The 13,566-nt window shown below is 55.6% G+C and overlaps 1 protein-coding gene across 1 annotated transcript in view; it reads left to right on the forward strand.

Annotated features, from left to right (window-relative positions):
* The first annotated feature begins 285 nt into the window (after positions 1-285).
* ajm1 (apical junction component 1 homolog) overlaps positions 286-13,566 on the forward strand; it is a 79,932-nt gene continuing 66,651 nt past the window's right edge. Inside the window, exon 1 of the mRNA XM_059638285.1 lies at positions 286-488. The gene's annotated coding sequence lies outside the window, so the exon portion shown is untranslated. The remainder of the gene's footprint in view (positions 489-13,566) is intronic.

The raw sequence follows: 13,566 nt of genomic DNA on the forward strand, positions 1-13,566 counted from the left end.
TCCATACCCTATCTCCCTCTGTCCCTCTCTGTTCCACATCCCCTCTCTTTCTGTTCCACATCCCGTCTCTCTCTCTGTGTTCCATATCCCCAGCCCTCTCTGTTCTATCCCCACCTTCTCTCTCTCTCTCTGTTCCACACTCCCTCTATCTGTCAGCCTGCCTGTAGCCGGCAGGGGCAGTACACATCACACCCGGAAGCTGTCTTCCCCCAGCATCCAGCAGATGTAGGACTGACAGCTTCACTGAGCTCAACCCAGAGAGAGCGAAAGAGAGAGAGAGAGAGCGAGAGAGAGAGAGAGCGAGAGAGAGAGAGAGAGAGGTGGGGGGGGGGCGGAGGCTGCAGCCAGTGTGCGGGAGGAGGCGAAGGACAGGCGGATTGCGGCCACAGGCAGCCCCCGGGCACAGGGAGATCCCGAGTACAGGGAGACGGCGATGGCAGCAGCAGCGCATTGATGGAGAGTGGCACCAATGAAGGAGGAAGCAGGAGGTGAGACACCGCGGAACCCGGGTCGGAGAAAGACCTGGGGAGGGGGCAGCGAGAGACCCGGGGAGGGGGTAAAGAGAGACCCGGGGAGGGGGCAGCGAGAGACCCGGGGAGGGGGTAAAGAGAGACCTGGGGAGGGGGCAGCGAGAGACCCGGGGAGGGGGTAAAGAGAGACCCGGGGAGGGGGCAGCGAGAGACCCGGGGAGGGGGGGGGTGAAGAGAGACCCGGGGAGGGGGGGGGTGAAGAGGGACCCGGGGAGGGGGGGGGGTGAAGAGGGACCCGGGGAGGGGGGGGGGTGAAGAGGGACCCGGGGAGGGGGGGGGGTGAAGAGGGACCCGGGGAGGGGGGGGGGTGAAGAGGGACCCGGGGATGGGGCAGAGAGAGACCGGGGGGTGGAAGAGAGCGCTGGGGAGAGGGTAAAGACAGAGCTGGGGAGGGGGCAGAGAGAGACGTGGGGAATAAAGAGGGATCCGGGGAGGGGGCACAGACAGAGCCCCGGGGAGGGGGTAAAGAGGGAGCCCAGGGAGGGGATACGGAAGATCAGGGCCAGGAAGGCGAGAAGGGAAATAACGGCGGATCCAGAGTTTATCGCTGATACACAGCCCCTCCCTTCCCCCCCCGCCCCGATCCATCCTACTATGCCTCCTTCCTCTCTCCAACCCTTCCCTCTCACTATCCCTCCCTCCCTCCCTCCCTCCCTCTCACTATCCCTCCCTCCCTCCCTCCCTCCCTCCCTCCCTCCCTCTCACTATCCCTCCCTCCCTCCCTCTCACTATCCCTCCCTCCCTCCCTCTCACTATCCCTCCCTCCCTCCCTCCCTCCCTCCCTCCCTCCCTCCCTCCCTCTCACTATCCCTCCCTCCCTCTCACTATCCCTCCCTCCCTCCCTCCCTCCCTCTCACTATCCCTCCCTCCCTCCCTCCCTCCCTCTCACTATCCCTCCCTCCCTCCCTCCCTCCCTCTCACTATCCCTCCCTCCCTCCCTCCTTCCCTCTCACTATCCCTCCCTCCCTCCCTCCCTCCCTCCTTCCCTCCCTCTCACTATCCCTCCCTCCCTCCCTCCCTCTCACTATCCCTCCCTCCCTCCCTCTCACTATCCCTCCCTCCCTCCCTCTCACTATCCCTCCCTCCCTCCCTCTCACTATCCCTCCCTCCCTCTCACTATCCCTCCCTCCCTCTCACTATCCCTCCCTCCCTCTCACTATCCCTCCCTCCCTCCCTCTCACTATCCCTCCCTCCCTCCCTCTCACTATCCCTCCCTCCCTCCCTCTCACTATCCCTCCCTCCGTCCCTCTCACTATCCCTCCCTCCCTCCCTCTCACTATCCCTCCCTCCCTCCCTCCCACTATCCCTCCCTCTCACTATCCCTCCCTCCCTCTCACTATCCCTCCCTCTCTCCCTCTCACTATCCCTCCCTCCCTCCCTCCCTCCCTCTCACTATCCCTCCCTCCCTCTCACTATCCCTCCCTCCCTCCCTCCCTCTCACTATCCCTCCCTCCCTCCCTCCCTCTCACTATCCCTCCCTCCCTCCCTCCCTCCCTCCCTCCCTCCCTCTCACTATCCCTCCCTCCCTCCCTCCCTCTCACTATCCCTCCCTCCCTCCCTCTCACTATCCCTCCCTCCCTCCCTCTCACTATCCCTCCCTCCCTCCCTCTCACTATCCCTCCCTCCCTCCCTCTCACTATCCCTCCCTCCCTCCCTCTCACTATCCCTCCCTCCCTCTCACTATCCCTCCCTCCCTCCCTCTCACTATCCCTCCCTCCCTCCCTCCCTCCCTCTCACTATCCCTCCCTCCCTCTCACTATCCCTCCCTCCCTCCCTCCCTCCCTCCCTCCCTCCCTCCCTCCCTCCCTCCCTCCCTCCCTCCCTCCCTCATTCTTCCTCCCTCCCTCATTCTTCCTCCTTCCCTTACTCCAGTCTCCATCCCTCCTCTCTCGAACCTCCCTCCCTCGTCACCACTCCTCCCCCTCCTTCAACCTCCCCTCCCACAACCTCCCCTCCCACAACCTCCCCTCCCACAACCTCCCCTCCCACACTCACCAATCCCCTCTCTCTCCCGACCCTACTTGCCTCACCCTGCAACCCCAACCCTGCCCCCCTACACCGAGCCCCATCTCTCTCACCCTCTCCGTACCCTGCCCCTCAACTTGAACCCCCCCCCCATACTCTACACCCCCACACCCAACCCCCCCTCTCTGTCTGGACCCCCTCACTCCATCCCATCCTCATCCTGCCTACCCCCCCCACACACCCTCCCCCTTTCTCCCTCCCCCTTTCTCCCTCCCCCTTTCTCCCTCCCTCTTTCTCCCTCCCTCTTTCTCCCTCCCTCTTTCTCCCTCCCTCCATCTCCCTCCCTCCATTCTCTATCCCTCTCCGCTGTCTCCACCTCTTATTCCTCCCCTCTACCCTTATACTCCTATCCATACTCTTTCCTTTCTCTATCCTTCTCTGCATCTACCCTATTCCCCCATCCGTCCCTCTGTTCCCACCCCATTCCACACTGTCTTCTCCCCCACCTCTTTCCCGACCTTCTCCCTCCATCTAGCCTCCCTTCCTCTTTCAATTCCACCACTCTCTCCATCCCTCCATCCATGCTCTCCTCCAACTTCCCCCCTCTCCAGTCCCCTCCCCCCCTCTCCAGTCCCCTCCCCCCCTCTCCAGTCCCCTCCCCCCCTCTCCAGTCCCCTCCCCCCCTCTCCAGTCCCCTCCCCCCCCTCTCCAGTCCCCTCCCCCCCTCTCCAGTCCCCTCCCCCCCTCTCCAGTCCCCTCCCCCTTCCATCTCTCGTCCCCTCCCCTCCCCCTTCTCTCATCCCCTCCCCTCCCCCTTCTCTCATCCCCTCCCCTCCCCCTTCTCTCATCCCCTCCCCTCCCCCTTCTCTCATCCCCTCCCCCTTCTCTCATATTCTCCCCCCTCTCTCATCCCCTCCCCCTTCTCTCATCCCCTCCCCCTTCTCTCATCCCCTCCCCCTTCTCTCCTCCACTCCCCCATCTCTCCTCCCTCCACTTTCTGTCCTTCTCTCCCTCCCTCCTGGCCACTTCTCTCCACCCCACTCTCTCAGACCATTGTCTGTCCAAACCTCACGAATTCCACGGTCCCTCCCTGCCACCTGCTTCCCCCCCTCTCTATCTCTCACTCTCTCCTTTCTGTACCCCTCCCTTGCATGTCTCTCCATCCTTCCCTCCCTCTTCTTTCACCATTCCTCCCTCTACCCCCCACATTCACCCCAGCCTCATCTCTGTTTCTCACCCACCCTGCCTGCGCTCTCCCCATCCTCTTGAGCCTCCATTTTTCCTTCCCTCCTCTTTCCATCCCTCTTCTTGCCATCTCTCATCTCTCTCCCTCCCATGTGCATCTCTATTCCTCCCTCCTTTCCTGCACACTCTATTCCTCTTTCCCACCCTCCCCGTCCTCTACATCACGCCCATGTGCCCATGCTCCTCCTTTCTCTGCCTTTGCCTTCCCCACAATTCCCTCCCTTCCTCATTTCCACTCATCTGCTGTACGCATTCCCTTCCCGCTCTGACCTCTCAAACCACCTGTCCTTCCTTCTCTCTCACTATCCCTCCCTCCACTTTTCTCTCTCCATCCCTCCTGCCCTTTTTTCAATCCCTTGTATCATCCTGTCTCCATCTCTCCCTTCCTCCGCTATCTCACTAGCCTGCCCTCCCTCCATCCTCTCTCCGTCTTTTTCATTCATACCCACCTCCCTCAAACCCCACACCACTTCTTCATTCCTTCCTTAGTACCTACTTCTCTCCAACAGTCCCTCCCCCCTTGCTACATCCCTTGCCCACTCCTTCCTCATTACATCCCTCCAGTTTCCATCTCTCCACCTGCCTGCATCCTGTTTCAATCCCCTCACTCTCTCTCTCATTCTGTATTCCTCCATCCCCCTCTCCTTCTATCACTTCCTCCTCTATCCCTGTCTTCCTTGCTCCTCTCTTTACTCCTCCCTTCCTCTCTCCCAGTTCTCCATGTTCCTCCCTCCTCTCTCCATCCCCACCTCCTTCTTCTCCATCCCTGTCTCCCTTCCTCTGTCTCTCCATCCCTCCTTCCCTGATCTCTTTCCATTGTTCCCGCCTGCTGTCACCCTCCCTCCACATTCCTCCAACATTCTGTCCACCTCCATCACTCCCACCCACCTCCCATTCCCTCCCTCCCTCTCTCTAATCCTCTTATCCCATCCCTTGCTGCAGTGGTCCCCAGGATTACAGATACTGGTCTAAATCCAAATCGATTCACTCCATGTGATATCAAGAAACTGTTGGAGGCAGTGGATACTGCAAAGGCTGTAGGGATTGGGATGATATATTGAGGTTGTACAGGGCACGCAGGCAGGATTAATTTGGTCTGAGATTATGGTTGGCATGGACTGGTTAGACCTAGGGGTCTGTTTCCATGCTGTATGACTCTATGATTGTGATCTTTGAAGGCCAGTCATCTCAACTCCAGGGCATCACTGTAGGAGATACTCATGGTACGGTCCTAGGCCCAACCATCTTCAGCTGCTTCATCAATGACCTTCCCTCCATCATAAGGTCACAAGTGGGGATATTCGCCAATGATTGCACAGTGTTCAGTACCATTCACAATTCCACAGATACTGAAACAGTCCATGTCCAAAATTTAACAAAATCAAAGCTTGGGCAGATGTGAAGCTGACATTCAGCAGCCAGGCAATGTCCATCTCCAATGAAGGAGAGCCCCAGCATCATCCCACTGCAGTCTACTGCATCACTATGATTGAATCCTCACTCACCCACATCCTGGGGTTTACTACTGACCAGAAACTGATCTACATAACCATATAAATACTGCGGCTACAGGAATAGGCCAGAAGCTAGGAATCCTGTAGCGAGTAACTCACCTGCTGTCTCTCCAAAACCTGTTCATCATCTACATGACATGAGACAGGAGAGTGGGGAGGCAATGGCCTAGTGGTATTGTTGTTGGACTGTTAATCCAAAGACCCAGATAATGTTCTGCGGATCCAAGTTCAAATCCTGCCATGGCAGACGGTGGGATTTGAGTTCAATAAATACCTAGAATTAAGAACCTAAGGATGACCATGAACCCATTGTTGATTATTGGAAAAACTCATCTGGTTCACTAATGCCCCTTTAGGGAAGGAAACTGCCACCCTTAACTGGTCTGGCGTACATATGACCCCAGGCCCACAGCAATGAGGTTGACTCTTAACTGCTCTCTGGGCAATAAATGCTGCCTGGCCAGCGATGCCCTCATCCCATGAATGAATAAAAAAAAGTAATACTCCCCACTTGGATAGGTACAGCTCCAGCAACACTCGATAGGTTCACCACTATCACTATTCTGAGAATACAAGGTGTAGAGTGGATGAACATAGCAGGCCAAGCAGCATCAGAAGAGCAGGAAAGCTGATGTTTCGTGCATAGATGGGGTCTGAACTGACTCCCATAGCTACCTAGAATACACCTCCTCCCACCCACCTTCCTGCAAAAATGCCATCCCCTATCCCCAATTCCTTTGCCTCCGCCACATCTGCTCCCAGGATGAGGCATTCCACTCCCGCACATCTCATTTGTCCTTGTTTTTCAAGGACCTCAACATTCCTCCCCTCCCCCACTGTGGTCAAGAATGCCCTCGACCATGTCTCCTGCAACTCATCCCTCACACATCCCTCCCCACAATAACAACCAAAACAGAATCTCCCTCGTCCTCACGCACCACGCCACCAACATCCGGATCCAATGCATCATCCTCTGACACTTCCATCATCTGCAATCCAACCCCACCACCAAAGACATTTGTCCCTCCCCACCCTTATCTGCTTTCTGGATGGACCACTCTCAGTGACCACACTCCCCTCCAGCCCCACCACACCCAGCACTATTCCCTACAACCGCAAGAAGTGCTACACCTGCCCCTGCACCTCCCCTCTCACCCCCATCCTAGGCTTCAAGAAGACCTTCCACAATAAGCAGGTGTTCACCTGTACATCTGCTAATGTGGTATACTGTATCTGCTGTTCCAGATGTGGCCTCCTCTACAATGGGGAAACCATGTGGAGGCTTGGGGACCACTTTGCTGAACACATACACTCTGTTTGCAACAAACAACTGCACCGCTCAGTCGCGAATCATTTCATCTCCCTCTCCCACTCCTTAGATGACATGTCCATCCTGGGCCTCCTGCAGTGCCACAATGATGCCACCCGAAGAGTGCAGGAACAGAACCTCATATTTCGCTTGGGAACCCTGCAGCCCAATGGTATCAATGTGGACTTCACAAGCTTCAAAATCTCCCCTCCCCCAACCACATCCCAAAACCAGCCCAGCTCGTCCCACCTCCCTAACCTGTCCTTCCTCCCACCCATCCCCTCCTCCCACCTCAAGCCTCACTCCCATCTCTTACCTACTGGCCTCATCCCGCCCCCTTGACCTGTCCGTCCTCTCTGGACTGACCTATCCCCTCCCTAACTCCCCACCTACACTGGCTCCGTTCCCGCCTCTTTGACCTGTCTTTCTCATCTCCACCTATCTTCTCCTTTATCCATCTCCTATCCACCTCCCACCTCTCCCTATTTATTTAAGAATCCCCTTCTCCTCCCCCATTTCTGAAGAAGGGTCTAGGCCCGCCCGAAACTTTAGCTTTCTTGCTCCTCTGATGCTGCTTGGCCTGCTGTGTTCATCCAGATCTACAACTTGTTATCTCAGATTCTCCAGCATCTGCAGTTTCTGCTACCTCTGAAATCTTCATTATTCTGCCAGCACACCTGAAGATTGCAGTGGTTCAAGATGGCAGCTCACTACCTTGTTCTCTAGGGGCCTGGAGACAGACAATGAAATTCTGGCAATACCACTGATACCTATGTTCTGGCTGAATATTAAATGATGAACTCTGCTGATTAGCAATCTAAGGACTTGGGAGACACGGTTTAAAATCAGGAAATACTTCAGCACAGGGAAGAGAAATGAAATTTTGAAATCCCTTCCACCGTGAGCAATTGATGTCAGTTTAATTGTACGATTTTAGCCTGAGGCTTGTGGATTTTTTCTTATCTAGATGTATTAAGAATGTGGGAGATAGAATGATGTAGCAGATCAACCATGAAGTGGCTGAATTTTGGAAGAGACTCAAGTGACTTATTGACCTCCTCCTGTGAGATTTCATAGTATCCCCACAGTGTAGAAACAGGCCTTTTGGCCTAACAAGTCAACACCAGTCCTCCAAAGAGCACCCGGCCCAGATTCATTCCCCTGCTCTTTCCCTGTAACCCTGCATTTCCCTTGGCTAACACACCTAATCTGCACATCCCTGAACATAATGGGCAATTCAATATGGCCAATCCACCTAACCTGTACATCTTTGGACTATGGGAGGAAACTGGAGCACCCAGTGGAAACCCTCACAGACACAGGGAGAACATGCAAACTCAACACAGACAGTCACCCAAGGGTGGAACTGAACCCAGTCCTTGGTGTTGACAGGCAGCAGTGCTAACCACTGAGCCACAGTGCCATCCATTTCCTGAGGTTTGTGCATATTCAGAGTAATCAGGAGATGGTTTGGCTAGGTGGATGTGGCCAACATGAAATCTTTTAGGAATGTTTATCAGTGTGTTACTGAGGAAGAGGAAGTCTATATTAGGGGACGGTTACACTGTGTGAGTAGTTGCTCTGTCATCCCTGACCCTGCGTAAACTGGATTTTATCCAATTCTCAAAGCCTTGTTCACTGATTGCCTCAGCTTTCACAAAGGAACACTGTCACCTGTTTGAAACACCTCAATTTCAAATTTTCATCCTTGTCTGAAATCAGTTCATGGCCTCAGCTCTCCCAGCCTCCTGTAATCTCCTCCAGCCACAACCCATCTTGAGATGTCTGCAATCCTCTTGTTCCGCCACTGGAAACATTTCCAGTTCCCACTCAGCCACTAGCAGCTTTCCTTGCACCCATCACTCTCTAACCCTTTCTCTCCTTTCAGACCCTTTAAAACCTATCCCCCTCAAAGTCATTACAGTACTGAATGAGGCCATTCTGCCCTGTCTTCTATGCTAGATCCTTTTGTAGAAATCAAAGCACTCCCATTCCCCCATGCTATCCTTATAGCCTTGTGAATTTGTTTCTTGCATGGACACCAATTCTTGCATTATCACCACATACTACTTGAAAGCATTCACCCTCACATCCCTCATGTCTCTTGCCAGAATCCTTAAATCTGTCTCTCCCAGAACTTGCACCATCAGCTAATTGAAACTGTATTTATCGTATCCAAACCCTTCATAATCTTGTACATCTCGATCAAATATCCCTTGCCCTCCTTTACTCCAAGGAGAAGATTTTCCATCTTGACCTTTTAGCTAAAATTCCTTGCCCCGGAGCCATTCTGGTGTATGCTGTCTGTACCCTCTCAAAGATCTTCACATCTTTCCTTAAAGTGTGATGTCCAGAACTGAATGTAAAAATCTATTTGGGGCTTAAGCAGAGCCTTATAAAAATTTGTCTTAACTCCTCTGCTTATGTTCATAATTTTTGATTGGAATTATCATTGTCACATGTACCGATGAACAGTGAAAAGTTTTGTTTTGCATACAATACAGGTAGATCATTACCATACAAAGATCATAGCGTGATTGAACACAGTGAGGAATACAAAGTGACATGAAATTGCACAAAAAGCAAGATCAATATTAGATTTGAAATTTGAGAGGTCCATTCAGAAATCTAATAACAGCAGGGAAGAAGCTGTCATTGAACCTGTTGATATATGTGTTTAAGCTTTTGTAACTTCTGCCAGATGCTAAAGGTTGGAAAAGATTATAACCTGGGTGGGAGGGGTCTTTGGTAATGTTGGCTGCCTTTCCAAGGCAGCAGCAAGTGTAGATGGAGTCAATGGATGGAAGGTTGGCTTGTGTGACGGTCTGGGCTGTCAGTATCCTGTCATGTCAAAAGATCACTGCATGTGCAACCCAAGACCCTACGTTCCTACAATTCTTCAGAACTTTGCCATGAAGCCTCCCTCTACCCCTTCTGCCAAAATGCATTACCTCTCATTTCTCTGCATTAAACTCTATCCATCACTTACTAATCTGCCCATTCTGATAGCTCATCTACTTCCTATGGCAGCTCGTTAGCATCACCCGCATTTCCTTCACAACTGCCTAAACTCTGTTTGCGGTACCTCATTTCTCTTTTCGACTAGGTCATCGGTCCCAGCATGGACCATGACCTTTGCCTGTTTATACTCCCTATTCAAAAAGCACTGCAGTGGTTCCATATCATCCTTGACCCTGCTACTCATGTGGCAATGCAATGACCTGGAGTCACATTCACTACTCACTTACAGTCAGTCCAAGATTAGCGTGCAGATGTTATGTCAATGTATTTACTCGTGGTTTCTCCAGCCAGTACCACACACTTGGAGGTCACACTGTAGCTGGAAAACTTTGAGGGAACACTGCTCACATCTACGGCTGCAGAAGCACCGACCTACTCCCATTACTCTGTTGCCCTTCCATACCCCTTAGCCCACTATACAGTTTGACTGTCATGGTCCAGCCTCTAACAAGTCACCACAGAGATGCACTCAGTGACTTCATGCACTAGCTACCAGGCCATCTTTTCCCTGGCCATTCCGCTTTTGCCTGCAATCCTTTAACCTGCGGGATGGCCACTCCTCAACGATGCGATCCAGGAACATCTCACACTGGTGCATACACCATCATGGCCCAAAATAAAAACCCAGAGTTCAGGCTGCTCCAGCTGGGAGATGCACGTGAAATCATTTATCCAGGATTTCGCAGAGAGTGGCAATGGGCTAGGGATCGTCAAACATTCCAGCACTAAACGAATTATGCACTCGTGTACATGTTTTACACGGAACCCCAATCGCTGCTATCAGTGACACTGTCAGAGTCCCCACCGGTCCTCTCATGACTGTCACAGGGTCACCACCCGCTCCCCTCAGTGACACTGTCACAGGGACCACACCCGCTCCCCTCAGTGACACTGTCACAGGGACCCCACTCACTCCAGGCAGTGACACTGTCACATGGTCCCGAGATGCCCCGCTGAGTGACACTTTCACAGAGTCCACACCCGCTCCCCTCAGTGACACTGTCACAGGGTCTCACGCGCTCTCCTCACTGACACTGTCACAGGGTCCCCAACAGCTCCCCTCACTGACACTGTCACAGGGTCCCCATTGCTCACCTCAGTGACAGTGACACATTGTCCCCCCAAACCACCCCCCACCCCGCCGTCAGTGACACTGTCACAGGGTCCCCACCCACTCCAGGCAGTGACACTGTCACGGAGTCCCCACCCACTCCACTCAGTGACACTGTAACAGCATCCCCACCCGCTCCCATCAGTGCCACTGTCACACAGTTCCTACCCGCTCCCCTCAGTGACACTATCACAGAGACTGCACCAGCTCCCCTCAGTAACACTGTCGCAGGGTCCCCCACCTGCTGCCCTCAGTGACACTGTCACAGGGTCCCCACACGCTCCCCTCAGTGACACTGTCACAGGGACCGCACCCGCTTCCCGCAGTGACACTGTCACAGGGATCTCACCCGCTCCCCTCAGTGACACTGTCACAGGGTCCCCACCCACTCCAGGCAGTGACACTGTCACACGTCCCGAGATGCCCCGCTGAGTGACACTTTCACAGAGTCCCCACCCGCTCCCCTCAGTGACACCGTCACAGGGTCCCCAACCGCTCCACACGGTGACACTGTCTCAGGGTCCCCCACCTGCTGCCCTCAGTGACACTGTCACAGGGTCCCCACACGCTCCCCTCAGTGACACTGTCACAGGGACCGCACCCGCTCCCCTCAGTGACACTGTCACAGGGTCCCCACCCGCTCCCCTCAGTGACACTGTCACAGTGTCCCCACCCGCTGCCCTCAGTGACACTGTCACACAGTCCCGAGATCCTCCGCTCAGTGACACTGTCACAGAGTCCCCACCTAGCCCCCGCAGTGACACTGTGACAGGGTCCCCACCCGCTGACCTCAGTGACTGTCACAGGGACCGCACCCGCTCCCCTCAGTGACACTGTCACAGGGTCCCCACACGCTCCCCTCAGTGACAGGGTCGCCAACCGCTCCACACGGTGACACTGTCTCAGGGTCCCCCACCCGCTGACCTCAGTGACACTGTCACAGGGTCCCTACCTGCTGCCCTCAGTGACACTGTCACAGGATCCGCACCCGCTCCCCTCAGTGACACTGTCACAGTGTCCCCACCAACCCCACCCCCCCCCCCCCAGTGACACTGTCACAGGGTCCCCACCCACTCCAGGCAGTGACACTGTCACACGGTCCCGAGATCCTCCGCTCAGTGACAGTGTCACAGAGTCCCCACCAGCTCATCTCACTGACTCTGTCACAGGGTCCATACACGCTGCCCTCAGTGACACCGTCACAGAGTCCCAACCCACTCCCCTCACTGACACTGTCACACGGTCTCCATCGCTCCCCTCAGTGACACTGTCACAGGGTCCCCACCCACTCCAGGCAGTGACACTGTCACACGGTCCCGAGATGCCCCGTTGAGTGACACTGTCACAGGGTCCCCACCCGCTGCCCTCAGTGACACCGTCACAGGGTCTCCCACCCTCTCCCCTCAGTGACACTGTCACAGGGACCGCACCCGCTCCCCTCAGTGACACCGTCACAGGGTCCCCACCCGCTGCCCTCAGTGACACCGTCACAGGGTCCCCACCCGCTGCCCTCAGTGACACCGTCACAGGGTCCCCACCCACTCCACACAGTGACACTGTCACGGGGTCCCCACCCGCTGCCCTCAATGACACCGTCACAGGGTCTCCCACCCTCTCCCCTCAGTGACACTGTCACAGGGACCGCACCCGCTCCCCTCAGTGACACCGTCACAGGGTCCCCACCCGCTGCCCTCAGTGACACCGTCACGGGGTCCCCACCCACTCCACACAGTGACACTGTCATGGGGTCCCCACCCACTCCACTCAGTGACACTGTCACGGGGTCCTCACCCACTCCCATCAGTGCCACGGTCACATGGTTCCTCCCCACTCCCCTCAGTGACACTGTCACAGGTTCCCCACCCGCTCCACACGGTGACACTGTCACAGGGTCCCCACCCGCTCCCCTCAGTGACACTGTCACAGGGTCTGCACCCACTCCCCTCAGTGACACTGTCACAGGGTCGGCACCCGCACCCCTCAGTGACACTGTCACAGGGTCTGCACCTGCTCCCCTCAGTGACACCGTCACAGGGTCGGCACCCGCACCCCTCAGTGACACTGTCAAAGGGTCCCCACCCGCGTCCCTCAGTAACACTGTCACGGGAGCCCCACCTGCTCCCCTCAGTGACACTGTCACAGGTCCCCACGCGCTCCCGTCACTGAGTGTGTCACAGGGTCCCCATCGCTCCTCTTAGTGACACTGTCACAGTGTCCCCACCAACCCGCCCTCAGTGACAGTCACAGGGTTCTCACCCACTCCAGGCAGAGACTCTGTCACACAGTCCCGAGATCCTCCGCTCAGTGATAATGTCACAGAGTCCCCACCCGCTCCCCTCAGTGACACTGTCACAGGGTCCCCACCCGCTGCCCTCAGTGACACTGTCACAGGGTCTCCATCACTCCCCTCAGTGACACTGTCACAGGTTCCCCACCCACACCGCTCAGTGACACTGACACAGTGTCCCCACTCGCACCCCTCAGTGACACTCTCGCAGGGTCCCCACCCACTCCAGGCAGTGACAGGGTCACAAGGTCCCGAGATGCTCTGCTCAGTGACACTGTCAGAGAGTCCCCACACGCTCCTCTCAGTGACACTGACACAGGGTCCCCTTCGCTCCCCTCAGTGGCACTGTCACAGAGTCCAGATCGCTCCCCTTAGTGACACTGACACAGTGTCCCCACCCACCCCCCTCAGTGACAGTCACAGGGTCCCCACCCACTACAGGCAGTGGCACTGTCACACGGTCCCTAGATCGTCCGCTCAGTGACACTGTCTCAGGTCCCCACCCACTCCACTCAGTGACACTGTCACAGGGTCCCCACCCACTCCAGGCAGTGACACTGTCACGGAGTCCCCACCCACTCCAC

Source organism: Stegostoma tigrinum, chromosome 29 (assembly GCF_030684315.1).
Source record: "Stegostoma tigrinum isolate sSteTig4 chromosome 29, sSteTig4.hap1, whole genome shotgun sequence".
Lineage (NCBI taxonomy): Eukaryota > Metazoa > Chordata > Chondrichthyes > Orectolobiformes > Stegostomatidae > Stegostoma > Stegostoma tigrinum.